The 14823-nt window shown below is 38.8% G+C and overlaps 3 pseudogenes across 1 annotated transcript; 1 reads left to right on the top strand and 2 right to left on the bottom strand.

Moving 5' to 3' along the window:
- The first annotated feature begins 200 nt into the window (after window positions 1-200).
- On the top strand, window positions 201-2576 carry LOC143608816 (putative pectinesterase/pectinesterase inhibitor 51 pseudogene; annotated as a pseudogene).
- Window positions 2577-3036: 460 nt separating this feature from the next.
- On the bottom strand, window positions 3037-4872 carry LOC143608819 (uncharacterized protein At2g29880-like; annotated as a pseudogene). The gene is made up of 2 exons (XR_013149329.1): window positions 4513-4872; window positions 3037-3912 (listed from the first exon to the last, which is right to left on the bottom strand). The product of XR_013149329.1 is annotated as an uncharacterized protein At2g29880-like (transcript).
- A 180-nt stretch (window positions 4873-5052) lies between these two features.
- On the bottom strand, window positions 5053-6272 carry LOC143608825 (protein ANTAGONIST OF LIKE HETEROCHROMATIN PROTEIN 1-like; annotated as a pseudogene).
- Between the last annotated feature and the right edge of the window lie 8551 nt (window positions 6273-14823).

Below are 14823 nucleotides of genomic sequence, written 5' to 3'. Positions count from 1 at the left end.
AAAATCGAGCCCGATCTTTCGTTGTAGAGCTCAGCTGGATCACAAGCTTAAATGAGTGTGTTGTTTATATAGTTTTTGTTTAATATATATGTGTAATATTTATATAATAATCATAATTGTATATAAATATGTGAAAATACATAGCAATATATGTTACGTTGTTATGAATTGAATCACACAAAACCAATTCTATCAATTCAATGGCTATCATCTCCATCTTCTTCATCTCTCTTCTCACTTCCATCCACCAAACCTTCTCCGCCCACCACCACAATGATCCGCCACCAGGAAAACATGAATGGACTACCCCAGTTCCGGTCGTCCAAGCTTGTAAAGCTACAAGGTACCAACAACTATGCGAAAATTCAATCGTTGAGTATCCTTATGGAAACGCAACAGATATCATTCACTAGGCGTTATACGTCTCCTACCACAACGTCCTTCAAGGTCACTCCATTGCACAGTCGGTATTCGATGCATCACCAGGTATTAATTAGACCATTAGTTACAAATTTACAATAGTGATAGTACAAGGACTATATGACTATATCAGAGCTGGCTCAACCATGTTTAGGGTCTAAAGCGATAAAAAGATTTGATACCTTTTAACAACAAACTGTGAGATTCGAACCTACACCCCCAAAAGCTAATGTAGAGTCTTACCACTCTACTAGCGTTAGTTTTTCTTTGCAACTCTAAAAGTGAACCTAATATACATAAAATACACATTTACAGAATGTGGCATTATTTAAGTGGACGCCTAAAGCCATAGCTTGTTTATATTGTTTGTAATGGCCTTGAGCTGACCCTTAGGACTGAATACATAAAACCTGGTGTTCTATACAACACGCATGATGTGACCGCAATTTATAAAGAAACTAATACAAATCTTTATTCACAAATATTAACTAATTGCAGGCAATCTCAATCAGATCATCGCGGCTAAAAACTGCATCGATGATATGGAGAACTCGGCCTCCCGTCTCAAATTAACAGTGGACGCATTTCAACGTGGTGAGATGAAAAACGCCCGTGAATGGGCTAGCGCGGCATTGACATACCAATACGACTGTTGGTCCGCACTCAAAATACGTGAACGATACAATGCTGATTAACCAAACGATGTCGTTTATGAACACTTCGATCACTTACACCAGCGACGCGTTGAGCTTCATGTGGGCCTACGAAGCGTTTGGAAACAAAACGGCGTCATGGAGCCCGCCGAAGACGGAGAGAGAGGGGTTCTGGGAGGAGGGTGGTGGGACCGGGGGCGGGGGACCAGAATTGAAGATTAGAGAAAATATGATGTCTGATGTAACGGTTTGTAAAGGTAAACGCGATCAATGTACATTTGAGACGGTGCAGGAGGCGGTGAATGCAGCACCGGATTGGGAGCGGTTTCGGTTTGTGATTTATGTATTGAAAGCGTTTTACGAGGAGACGGTCCGGGTTGGGATTGAGAAGCAGAATTTGATGATTGTCGGGGATGGGATGGGCCAAATTGTAATTTCGGGGTCTTTGAACGTAGGCCAGCGTGGACTCTCTACATATAACACAGCCACATTCAGTGAGTCAATCTCGAATAGAACACGATCCTATTGTTATGTTTAACTTTAAAAAATCTCATGTCAATTTCTCTTTTAATTTATAAACCGTTTAATTCTTTATATTATTAAATGCAAATTGGATTTTAATACACTTATATAATGCAGTTCGCCGATAATAATCCTAACACAGAAAATAGCTGTCACCGGTCCCAACTTTCACACTATTTGTATTCATTGAACCCCGTTAAAAAAACTTAACGGCATTAAGTTTTTTCCAGAAATTCACAACTGTCCGTTTTTTTACAAATACAATGCCCTGACATACTTCTTCATTCGACAGGGGTTTACGGAGATGGATTCATGGCAGGTGGTTTAACCATACAAAACACCGCAGGAGCCAACGCTCACCAAGCCGTAGCCTTCCTCTCCGACAGCGACCAGTCTATTATCGAGGCATGCGAATTCCTGGGTAATCAAGACACTCTTTACGCCCGCTCACTTCGTCAAGTCTACAAATCATGTCGTATAGAAGGTAACATCGATTTCATATTTGGGAACTCGGCTACCATCTTCCAAGACTGCACCATCCTGGTTCGTCCACGTCAGCTCAACCCCGAAAAAGGCGAGACCAATGTGCTAACCGCACATGGACGGTTTGATCCCGCACAGACCACAGGTTTTGTGTTTAATAATTGTTCGATCAATGGAACCGAAGAGTACATGAAGTTGTACAAAAGTAAACCCAATGTGCACAAAAACTTTCTTGGAAGGCCATGGAAGGAGTTCTCAAGGATCGTGTTCATTGGTTGCAAGATGGAGGCGTTGATCGCTCCGCAAGGGTGGATGCCATGGAAGGGTGATTTCGCGTTGAAGACGCTTTATTATGGGGAGTTTAATAATAGCGGTAAGGGGTCGGATTTGGGGGGAAGGGTGAAGTGGAGTAACCGGATTCCGCCTGATCATGTTAATGTGTATTCCGTCAAGAACTTCCTCCAAGGTGATACATGGAAGCTAAAATCTCCTTCTTAGATGAACCTTTTCTATCCTAGATTGGAGACTAGTACGTAGAAATTTCAATGAGAACACGAAAATAAAAATTTGCACAAAGTATAGAATTAGTTATGAATTTATGTGTTGTGTCGTTTTGATGCATCGAGCCAAAACTCATTCGTATTAGAATTGACCGTTCTAGAAAAGTATCAATTTTATTTAGTTCAAATCGGTTCACCTTGAACTTGGTTGTTTTAGAAAAACGAGTTATCATAGTGCAAGACTCTTGCCATTGCATAATTATTACTTTTTTATTTTTTTTTAATGTAAATAATAATATGAATGTGAAGGCAATTGATTTTTGGCTGTCTAAAGACGGCGTTTTGGGACTAAACACCGCCCCAAAACTTTGAAATGCGGATTGTCTAAGAGATGCAAAATCGTTGAAAATATAACCCTTAGGGTCTGTTTGGTATGAGGTAATGGAATGGATGGGGGAATGGAATGAACATGGGAATAAAATGAACAACAGAATGGAATGAGTCATTACCATTACTTTGTCCTGTTTGGTTAACCTGGAATGGAATGAATCCAAAATTTACCAATTTTTACCACATTATATGATTAAAATTTATATTATAAAAATGATTTTTTTAGCAATAAAATTTTAAAATAATCTAAAACTACTTAAAATAATGCAAAAGTTTTCAACTAAGAGAAAAATTAAATATCGTCCAAAAGTATCCAACTAACAAAAAAATAAAAATCATCCAAAATTAACCATCTAAAAAATATTAAAAATCATCCAATAGTCATCTTATATCACGTTAGTCAGTATCGTCAAGCATGTTCTTCACCCAACCAAGTTTACGGTCTTCACTGACTTTATAAAAGACTACCATCAACGTCTCGTTCTGTGCGAGCTTACATACAGCTTTATCACAATTACGAATACTCAAACCCGCAACTTTATTCATCTCCTCGAAAAGATTGTTTCGCATTTCCTCTCTGTTGCTCTCTGTTCCAAAAACTCTATTGAATGTATCTGTAGCCCCCTAATCTCTGCACCAATTATTTCTGCCGACTCTTTCAAGCTGTTCATTAGAGGATCCAAGCTGTTGCGTCTTTTTCTCTTTCGTTGTGTGCTTGTTTCTTCTCTAGAAGTTGCATATGAGGGACTGTTTATTTGCTGATCAACATATATATCATCCAATCCATCTTCAGTACCATGTTCTTCTTCTCTATTTATGTCCGATAAAATATCGACAGCTGTTTGAGCATCTCTTCCATTTGCTCGATCCTTTCCTAATACATTACACAAGTCCCAGTAATGAGGAAATTTCTTTCCTCTCCATATTTTCGCATTTGTGTGCACCTAACAAGCCACATCAACACAATCGGAATTAACAAATATAAAAATAATAATGTAGATGCGATTACTAGGGGTGTTCATGGTCTAGTTAAAATGTTGAGTAGTATCCCTCACCAACAATATCCCTCATTTTATAAAAATTAAGTTTCTAGCACATCCAAATTTCTTGTATTTCTTTTGAGCTGGGCAACCAAAATCTATTCTCCTTATTTTAACACTTCATAGCAGTACGTAAAAGAATCAAATAGTCAACCAGGCTTCTATTGTAAACTATTACTCTATATATTTTTTTTAAAAGTCAGCAGCTACTTTATTGGATTCTTTATTAGTTAGTATACACCTGAAATGAAATATAAATTAACAAGTTATATAATACTTTTACAGCCCGATACGGTTTTCTTCGACCGGTTTCGAGTTAAAATCGTAAACCAAACAGTCTGATACGGTTGGAAATTTTCAAATCTGACCGACCAAAAAAGATTTCGAAAACCAACCGAAACCAAGCCGATGACTGATTTGACGGTCTCACCGTTTTAGAACAAACCGTGAACACCCCTAGCGATTACTATAGAAAAACTACAATAAAAAATGATTATACAATACCTGTAAATAAGCTTTCCAAACATCTTGTGGAACATCGAGCATTTCATTATTATAATCCCAGCCAAACCCACTTGTATTCTTGCATGATAGCATATCATGTACAACAGACCAGTCACTTTTCATCGTCTTTATACGCGACTCTATATGAGGCTTTGCCTTTATGCCTGCTTCAGGAAGTAAAATTGCTAGTTGCTTCTCCACCGCTTGCAAGAAACCGGGTTTAAACCCGTTATCTGATTTGTAATGAGAACCTGAATTAAGTACATCCAACATAGCTGCAACAAGCTTCTCATCTTCCTTTTCATTCCACTTTCTTTTATTCTTTCCTGGACCCCTCTCTGAATCAAGTTGTATTTCCATTATCTTCAACACCAAACATCAATGTTGTATGATTAATAAAACATATAAAACATTCAGATGTTTTAAAATAACCAACATAATATAACAAACACATAAAAATATTAACATTTAATCTTAAAAAAATCCATCTAATTAACAATACCAGAGTAACATAACTAAGAAAAAAGTAATCTAAATAAATCAATGATTTCTCCATGCGTTATACATTGATGTTGCCAAATTTTGTCTAAAGTTGGTCCATTCATTCGAGGTCCCGATCGTAGTAATTTGTTCCACATGTGAGCCAAGATCTTCGTCATCCGCATCATTATTTATGTCAATAAATTCACCATCATCAAAAGGATCATACGCCATTTCTCTTCGAATAAAAGTTATGTATAAGACAACATGCAAGTATAATTTTATTTTGTATTCTAATTGGATAGAAAGATGGGCTTCTAAGTATAGCCCATCTTTTCTTCAAAACACCAAAACATTGTTCGATGACATTCCTTGCGACTGAGTGTTTCATGTTAAAGTACTCTTCAGGCTTTTCCGGTCTTCGTCCATTTAGCCAAGTATTCAAATGATATATTTGACCTCGAAATGGTGCAAGGAATCCCTCTCCGTTGGTGTACCCGGCATCAACAAGATAGTAGTTACCTTTAGGCACTTGCAGTCCATTCTCTCGGATCATAGCAGTACGAAGTATTCTTCCATCAGCAGCAGATCCTTCCCAGACTGGTAATACATAAATGAATTGCATGTCGGGTGTGCAAGCGGCAAGTACATTAGTTGTTATTTCTCCTTTTCGATTACGGTATCTTGGTTTATCTTCCTCTGAAACTTGTACACATATATGTGTCCCATCTATAGCTCCTAAACATCCCTTGAACCATTTCCATCTTTCATCTGTTAAAGCGCGTCTGATATTGGCTCCTGTTTCTTAAACAATTCGCTTTCCAATCATATAACAGCATCTAACACACGGTTGAAATGTTTACTGATAGTCTCCCCTGAGCGGCGAAACTGAAACTTCGCCACTCGATTCTTCACATGATGTGCCAAAACGTAAAGGAAAATTGCAACTTGTTCATCTACTTGTAGGTACTTAGACGCTTTCAAATTTCCATCTCTCTCCAACATATTACAAAGTGTCACAAAAGTTGCCCTATTCATTCTAAGTTGATGAAGACATGTGTCATCACTTTCATACACCAATCTTTGCATATATTCTCTTCTCTCGAGATAGAACATCTTGTAGCGAGCTCTAGTTGGACACGTATCTATATGTATACTAATAACAGCTTGAACTGCTTGAATATACCAAGAAACCATGCTTAATATATGAAGCCACAACGCACTTAATGCAGCTAATTTCTTTTTTTTTTTGTTTGTTTGTCCAATTTAAGTCTAGACATAATTACAACAGTATTAAGTGAAAAATCATGTTTAGAATTAGTACATATAAATTCTTTGACCCGTACCCTTCATAACATATTAACTGATATACAGTTCATACAGTAAATAAATCACAAAGCATCACCTAAAATACTTAACTAGCATGTATAATAATTTTGAACTTTCTATACCATATATGAAATTGAGGTACTGTTGGTAAGACACAAACATGAGATAACATGAAAAAATAAAAAAAAAATAGACAAACATGTGGTTATGAAATTCTGCACTTTCAACCATCAATTGATGCATTATAATTCTTCTTTAATGTCAATGATGGCTATTTTATTGTCCATTATGTTTCTCGTACAACATCAATCAATAATACACAAATGCCAATTATGGCTTCTTACTAATTCTTCTTTAGGTGACGATCTCCTGTTTTTCAGTTTTGAAAAGGCCCTAATTTGTTATGTTCCAATTTTGATTGTTTTTACCTTCATTAATCATTGAATTAATCTGGAAACATCATTAGATTTATTGCAGATGATTGAACATGATTTTGTAGATCAATAAATTTCTATAAACAGGAATCACGAAATCATAATAGCTGATAATAGCTGATGTTCATATAAAATATAGAATTAAGAAGATTATTGATGGTGAACGTACCTTGTGATACGAATTCGTGAGATTTGCAGAGGCAGTTTTTTTTTTTTTGTGAAGACTGATTAGAAGGAACGGAATGAAATAAAAACGGGGGTTAGCGATGGAATGGATTAGTGGGAATGGAATCCCCTAAGGAATAGGTCATTCCATTACTATAATCAACCAAACATTCCAAATTTCATTCTAACGGAATTGATTATTCCATTCCTTCCCTCATTCCCACCTACCAAACACCCCCTAATATAATTAATATAGTCACAATAGGTTTGTTCAACTCAACCTGATACATGACATACGTACATTGTCTCTTCTATATCGAGGAGCCTTTTCCATAAGTAACATGCATAAAAACTGTTATTAATGATACTAAGTGTCTAAGTATGTCTCATTAAGTTAAATAACTTTAAATCATTTCCTGAAGCAGGCTCAAAATCTCATGTTAATTAGTTTCATTATTATACTCTTATGTATTCCCCGATGCTCATAACCTCAATAATACTTTTATATCCTCCAGGGATGCTCGGTAGCATCGATTGTACACATATCGAATGAAGGAATTGTCCACATGAGTTTCGAGGAGCGTATGTTAGGGGTGATATCAAACGACCAACCATCGCACTTGAAGTGGCTGCGTCAAATGATTTATGGATTTAACATTCTTATTTTGGTGTTCCTAGCTCAAACAACAACATCACTGTTCTATACACATCACCGTTGTTTCAAAGCTTACAGATGGTACCGCACCCTTCTGTATGTATCTTGTCAACGAGAGATATTACAGACGTGGCTACTTTCTTGTCGATGGTATCTACCCGCAATGGTCTGTTTTTGTGAAAGCCTTTTCGTTTCCTGTCGAGGCCAATGAAAAAGCGTTCAAGAAGTTGCAAGAATCGACAAGAAAAGATGTCGAGAGAGCTTTGAGTATCTTAAAGGGTAGATGGTGCATACTTAGTCGACCGGTTCGTGCAATGAAAAAACCCAAGATCTCTAGCTTAGTATATGCATGCATCATATTACACAATATGTTAATAAAAGAAGATGGGCGTGCAATTTCTCCAGATTGGGTGCCAGATCCTTCTACTCAAGTTCCCGTTCCTGAGAATGTGCAATTAGACTTGCGGGATGAAGACATTCACCATCGGTTGAGATATGATCTAGTTGAATTTGTAGGTTCTTTAGGTTTGGAATTTCCAGATTCGGACGAGGAGTAGATTGTTTAATGTAACTTTTATTTTTTAATTATAATTTGTAAGTTTTAGTATGTTCTAGTAATATTGTTTTTAACTTTTAAGTTGTAAAAAAAAACCCATCACTACCACCAACCCCACTAAATTCCATCACTAGTGATGGAATGTGGTGGGGTGGGCTGTTCAAAAAGCTCGAGGCTCGAAACTCGGGCTCGTAGCTCGCTAGATAAAAGCTCGAATAAAACTAGCTAAAAAAACTTGATTTGAAACATACTGAGGTGAGTTGCCTCATTCTTATAACCGAGCCAAAATCGACCTAAGCTCGGCTCGATCGTGGCTCGGCTCGTTGGCTCGATCTTAATCTTATTTAACTTCAAAATCGATTTAGACCTTAGTTGAGTTGCCCCGTTCAATTTTGAGCCCGAGCTCGAAACCACCCGGGCTCGAGTCGTGAACAGCCCTCTGGTGATGTGGCACACCACTTTTCCTTGAAATAGGGTGATTACAAAATAATTAATCATTTTGTTAATCACCATATCTCGAGGACATGTTGTCGAGATATGTGACTCCATATCGACGACTCTATCTCGACGACAACTTTCAGCTATTACGACAATTATGCAACGACAACAGATATATCGACGACAAGTCGTCGAGAAAGGCTATATCGAGGACAAACATGGCCTATCTCGACAACTTTGGTCTTCGCTAAAGCCCCTGTTTGTTGTAGTGATTGGGTGTGGTGAGTGATGAAAATTGGACCACCCCCACTCGCCTAAGGCTCATATATAACATTGTATGTGTATCGAGAGTACCATTGTTTGTATACGCTAGAGGGGAGATTACACAAATACACTAGCCATATATATGCCTAAAGGTATACACAAATATTGGACGTTTCAGAATCACGATTAAGTTATTTTAATCAGACACATCATGGGAGAATTGTTAACTAAAATACCTAATTAACCCCGATAGTAAAAAGGTAAGTGATAGAAATCTAACTATGTTAAGTTACTAGATTATAGAAAGAGAAGAAAACATACTTAGAGCAAATTTGTAAATTTTAAAGATTACATACTAAATCCATAGATTATATTAAGGTTGCAAAAGTCGCTAGGCGGACCCTAGGCGCCCGATTGGGGAGTTGGTTGTACTCGGAGTACTCGGGGAGTACTCGAAAATGGTAAATAAAAAGAAAATTAATTTTTGGATATTATATATATGCTAAATATTATAAGTTTACTAATATTTATAACAAAATAAGTGAATGTTAATATAAATAAGATAAATACATTTTTAATACTAAATTATTCTAAAAATTGCTAATTAATAGTTTAAAAAAGTGATATTCTTTTTCAATAATATAGGAATATGAATTATGTTTTAAATTTTAAGTCAAAATCGGCACAAGTTAACCGACTAGATGTAATTTTGGTTGAGGTTGAGCATCGTTGATCGATTGTTAGTAACTAGACAGAGTTAAAGAAACCTCCCTCGGCGTCATACCTTGTAGCGAGTACTCGGAGAGTACTCGGCTTTGTAGATCTACTTTTATAACATTGTTTAGCAACCGTGTAATTTACTCAGGTTATAAACCTTTTTTTTCTCTTCGAGAAAATTGTCCACAAAATGAATATTTAATGAGATGAAGTAATATACCTAAAGAAATCTAATTAATTTCAAACACATTAATTTAACTACTAGAAATAATATCAAAGAGCATTTAGCCTATTATTATGTTTATTTCCTTTGAAGGTTGAGGTTTAAGTTTAAATCTAACACAAAATAAGTTTATTGAATTTAGAGTATGATATTAGCTATTATGAAAAAAATCACTATAAATAAATAAATACATATTGTTTTTATTTTTTTCAATATGAATATTGAAGTGTTTGAAACCAACAAATCTCTTTTGTTGAACTACTAGACTTGTACAAATACTTTAACCTAAATTTGTTTTTATCAAAACTCATTTTGATTTGAACAAAATTAACATTTTTTCTCTAAACATATTTTCACTTGAACAAGCTTGACTTGTCACGCAACACGCCCCGACTCTCCTATTTCTTCAGGCATAGCTCAAAGCCTCAAACTAACTACACTAACAGCTAACTCCAGTGACTTTACCAATCGGCATACGAAAGCGGCAAAGTCCCAACCCAAACTAAGGGGTGTTTGTTTGGCCTCTTAATGGGACCATTCGGATGTTAATATCTGAATCGGTCAGATTCAGCGTGTTTGGCTGGTTTAAAATTTGCCTCTTAATGATATTTCTAACCTCTTATTCGGTCAGACACAACACAAGTGTGAATGAGAAAGAGGACCAAAATACCCTAACCTAATAGCGTTGTTTCCTCCCTCCCAAATCATGAACGATGCTGCTGCCAGCCCTCATCTACACATCATGCTCTTGCTACCAGCCCTTTGAATTAAGAAACCCTTCGAATACATCGATCTCATCTACTACCCAGGTAATTTCTTTCTCCAGTAGAAATTTGGCAATGTTATTTCTAAAATTGATGAACCGTTTGGTTCGTTCTTTGTTCTCCCATCTGCTGCACATAGGGTTGGTCATAATTGTTAGAGATTAGGGCTTATTCTGTTTTCTTTATCAAGTTTTTGATATTAGGGCTGACATTTTTAAAGTTCTTGAACTTGTTGAATTCTAGCACTTACATGCTTTAAGTTCTTGAGTTTGTTGAATTTTTGCACTTACATACTTACACACTTCTTGAATCTTGATGAATTCTTGCACAGGCCCATTTTAGATGTTAAATATTGTTTCAAAACTTTGTTTTTTCTAATGTTTTTTTGTCATAATCAAGCAATTCGATTGTCATAGATGAATTTGACAACTTGATCATATAAATTTTACTCAAGTTTCTATGTTTGATCATAAAACTTATCAGGTGACGCCAATGATGGCGATGACAACAACTTCATAATGTTCGGTTATGATTAGTTTCAGTTTTCGGTTACGGTCCGTTTTCTGTTATGTAGTAATTTGTGTGTTTCTACATTGAGATCCTCAAATTTGTGTTTATATATTAGGTTAATTAGTGGTTTATATTTTACTACAACTGAATTTATATGATAATCAAATGACATTAAGATATATGTTTTGTAGCCTTCGGCACCAAACAACTCCATACAACAAGAATACTAAAAGTACTAATAAGTTCTGAGATAGAATAAGAATCATAATATAGAATTAGGAGCTCCAGTTGACGTACTTTTTCGGGAATTTGAAGAACTTCCCATTGCAGCTGCTAGTGTCGGTAAGGTGAAAACCCGTCTTTATAACTGGTTTATAAATCTTGTTAAATTAGTTTTAGCCTATTTTTTTTCCTTGATATGGATGAACCTTATGAAGATTTTTGTTTAGGTGCATCGTGCGATATTACAAAATGGAGAGACAGTAGTTGTTAAAGTTTAAAGGCCCGGTTTGAAGAAAATTTTTGACATCGATTCAAGTAATGAAGAGGTAGGTCCCAGCAGAGCCCAGTTGGACCCGCAAGACTCACCTTGAAGAGGGACGTCTGCGCAGAAACCAACTGGATCCGCAGGACCAACCATGCTCAGAGACGTGACGTCCTTACGCGCAGTACGCAAGCTGTTCCCGCAGGAAATGCCTCCCGATGGTGAAGGACTCCGCCTGTTCCCGCAGCTTCGGATACAAGCCATCAGGGAAGGCCACCCGCGCAGCAAGGCTACACGCACAAGGCACTTAGCTCTCAATCATTCAGTGTCACCTGAAGGAATGAGCAAAGCCGGGAACAATCCCACACAAGGGCGGGAGGGGGAATACTCCCGCCCAAGTAAGCCAGTCCGTACGATACGGGAAGATCTTCTGTACTGTACCTGACGAGGTATGGGAAAAAGATCTGACTAAAGATACGACAGCTTATTGACAACAGTATGGCGAGCAGCATGCTCCTATACTATATGTCACTATTAGCCGCTGCCTACTCACCAACTACTGCCATACCACGTGCATAGCCGGCAGTTGGTGGAAAAGGAATAGTACACAGCAGGCCTGGTCACTATCAGCCGCTGCCTACCCACCAACTACCAGCAGGGCACGTGCGTAGGCCACTGTTGGTGGAACAGGAACACTGTTGCAGCCGGCCACACCTCCTTGGAAACCTACCTTCGGCTATAAATACCACAAATGGTATGACCATCTCATCTTATCTTGTATCATCATATTATACCTGATATCTGCTCTAGCAATCTCTTAATATACACTTATATTTAAAGAGCAATCTAGTCTGATTCTCACACCGGAGGGTGGTCACAAGGAGGAACCCCCCCCCCCTTCTCAGTGACAAGCTCACGGTGTCTGTTTTGCAGGTTATCAGAAGAACCATCTTCTCTGGGTCTAAACCCTCGTGGGAAACATCTATCTAACCCCCAGGTTACCAGTAATCTGCCCGGGGTCCGGTTAGTGTTTCTTCATTGGCGCCATCCGTGCATAAAGCTAGAACATTTTTCTCCAGTTTTTTCAAACTTCTAAGATGGTTAAAGAAACTCCGGTAACCACAACCCCAGCTACTGGGGGGAATACCGGCAACACAGTTTTTACAAACACTACCCCGGCTACCCAAGCCGGGGCAAGTGAAGTAAATTTTACGAACACTACCCCAGTTACCCAAGCTGGGGCAAGTGCAGTAAATAATCGCCCACTGGGATTCACTGATACCCAGTTTGAAAAACGAACAAGACTCCCCCGCCAAACTCTCGATGAAGTTAAGGCATGGGCGGAGGCACGTCAAAAGGAATTCCAAGCTGAGTTGGACGAACGCTTGCGTTCCGTCCAACAGGCCGACGAATTCGAAGAATACTTGGACAATGACTCGGAGGAATCCGACTTCGACGCGAACCCTCGCCATAGGGCAAAAGGGAAGCGTAAGGAAACGGACTCCCAACCGAGAAGGCATTTTGGACAAGCCTTCAAACCATAAAGCACAGGTGGAAGTCCACGAGACTTCTCCAAAACATTCAGACCAAATATTGCAAATGCAGGAACGTCCAAATTTGCAAGGGACATTGCAGAAGCAATTGCCCCAAAAAGTGCCAAACAAATGTCCAGCATAGGCACATATGATGGTATATCCGACCCAGATGATCATTTGAACAGATTCATAGCGGGGGCAACCGTCAGTAGTTGGACGGAACCCACGTGGTGTTACATGTTCCAAATGACGCTTGTCGGGGCTGCTAGAGCGTGGTTCGATCGTCTACCGGTCAACCACATCTACGACTGGGCTGACTTCCAACAGAAGTTTAGCCAACACTTCAGCCAACAACGAAAGTATACCGAGGAGCAATGGACAATCCTCAAGTGCATTCGAGAGAAAGATGAATCTTTGCTAGACTTCATCACTCGCTTCAACTCGAAGAAGCTAAGTCTGGGTAACATTAGCGAAGATCTTGTTCGCGCTGCTTTCATCCAGGGCGCGAACGACCCAGAGCTCATCTGCACCTTAACGGGTAAAGATGGCATGCCATCCACATGGGATGCCAACATGACAGCAGCTAAACGCTTTGCGGAAACGGAGAAGCAACTGGGTAGAGATCTCCCACAGAGCACAAACCTCTACACCCAGAAAACAAGAGAAGACAACGTCCTTACCGCCCGATTAAACAAAAAGCGGAAGCTAGGCATTTGGCAGTCAAGGGTAAACTTTGACACCTCATCCGGCTTGCAGCATCGGTTAGGCGGAAGGGATAACGTACAGTCAAACAAGAACTCCAGATGGACGCCGCTCACCAAAAGCGTCACCGAGATATTCGCTACTGAGGAGCTCCCATGGCCAAAGCCTCAAATAATCCGACATTGTCACAATGCTGATCGGAGCAAATACTATGACTTTCACAGGACAAAAGGCCACAACACCGAAGAATGCATAGACGTAAAGGACATGGTCGAAGCATTCGTCAGAGATGGGACGCTCGCGCACCTCGTGGCGCAATGAACGCTGAGCAGGCTGATGCGTGTAGAACCCCAGCTGGGGAAAACACGAATAAAAATTCCAGCTTCAATGTGGAGACTACATGCTGCGTAAAGAACGAGATCCCGAACCAGGTGCGTATCGGCTCGATGGCACTCCCATCCCAACAACATGGAAGGGAGCTCAATTACACAGTTTGCATGTAAATTAATTCCAAATTTGTAAAGAAAAGGCCAAGAGCCACTTCTAATGGAAATGATTCTCCTTAAAACATCGACGCTGATGATTTTACATTTATACTTTATGAACTATCAACACTGATGCCGGTTTTCACCGCATAAATACGTGGAAGGTCGTTGCGTGGGGAAGGCGGCAAAACCCGCATAAACCCAAAAAACGACAAACCTTCACGCAGGTCAGTTGAAGGGGAAAAGTTCAGTTATCCCACTAAATGAAAGTGCCGGTCTATTCGCATGAATCATGAAAGGATACTGAACACTAACCTATTAACAACCGCGCGTCGAACGGTTATTCAAAACAGAATTTCTAACAAAAGGATGAGGAAAACCTACACGCAGGTCGGATATAGGTTAAAGTTTAGCCATCCTACTAAGTGCAAGTGACGGTCCTACCCGCACAATCACGAAAGAGGAAGCAAAACTCCAACCTATTATCTACCACGTTCAAAGGTTAACTTATCCTAAACACTTAGAAATTTCTAAAAAGATGAGGAAAACCTACACGCAGGTCAGACGTAT

This window comes from Bidens hawaiensis, unplaced genomic scaffold (genome assembly GCF_021521415.1).
Source record: "Bidens hawaiensis isolate Kalapana, Puna unplaced genomic scaffold, B.hawaiensis_p1.1 tig00419434_1, whole genome shotgun sequence".
In the NCBI taxonomy this organism is placed as follows: Eukaryota; Viridiplantae; Streptophyta; class Magnoliopsida; order Asterales; family Asteraceae; genus Bidens; species Bidens hawaiensis.
This window is presented reverse-complemented; position numbering and strand designations above follow the sequence as displayed.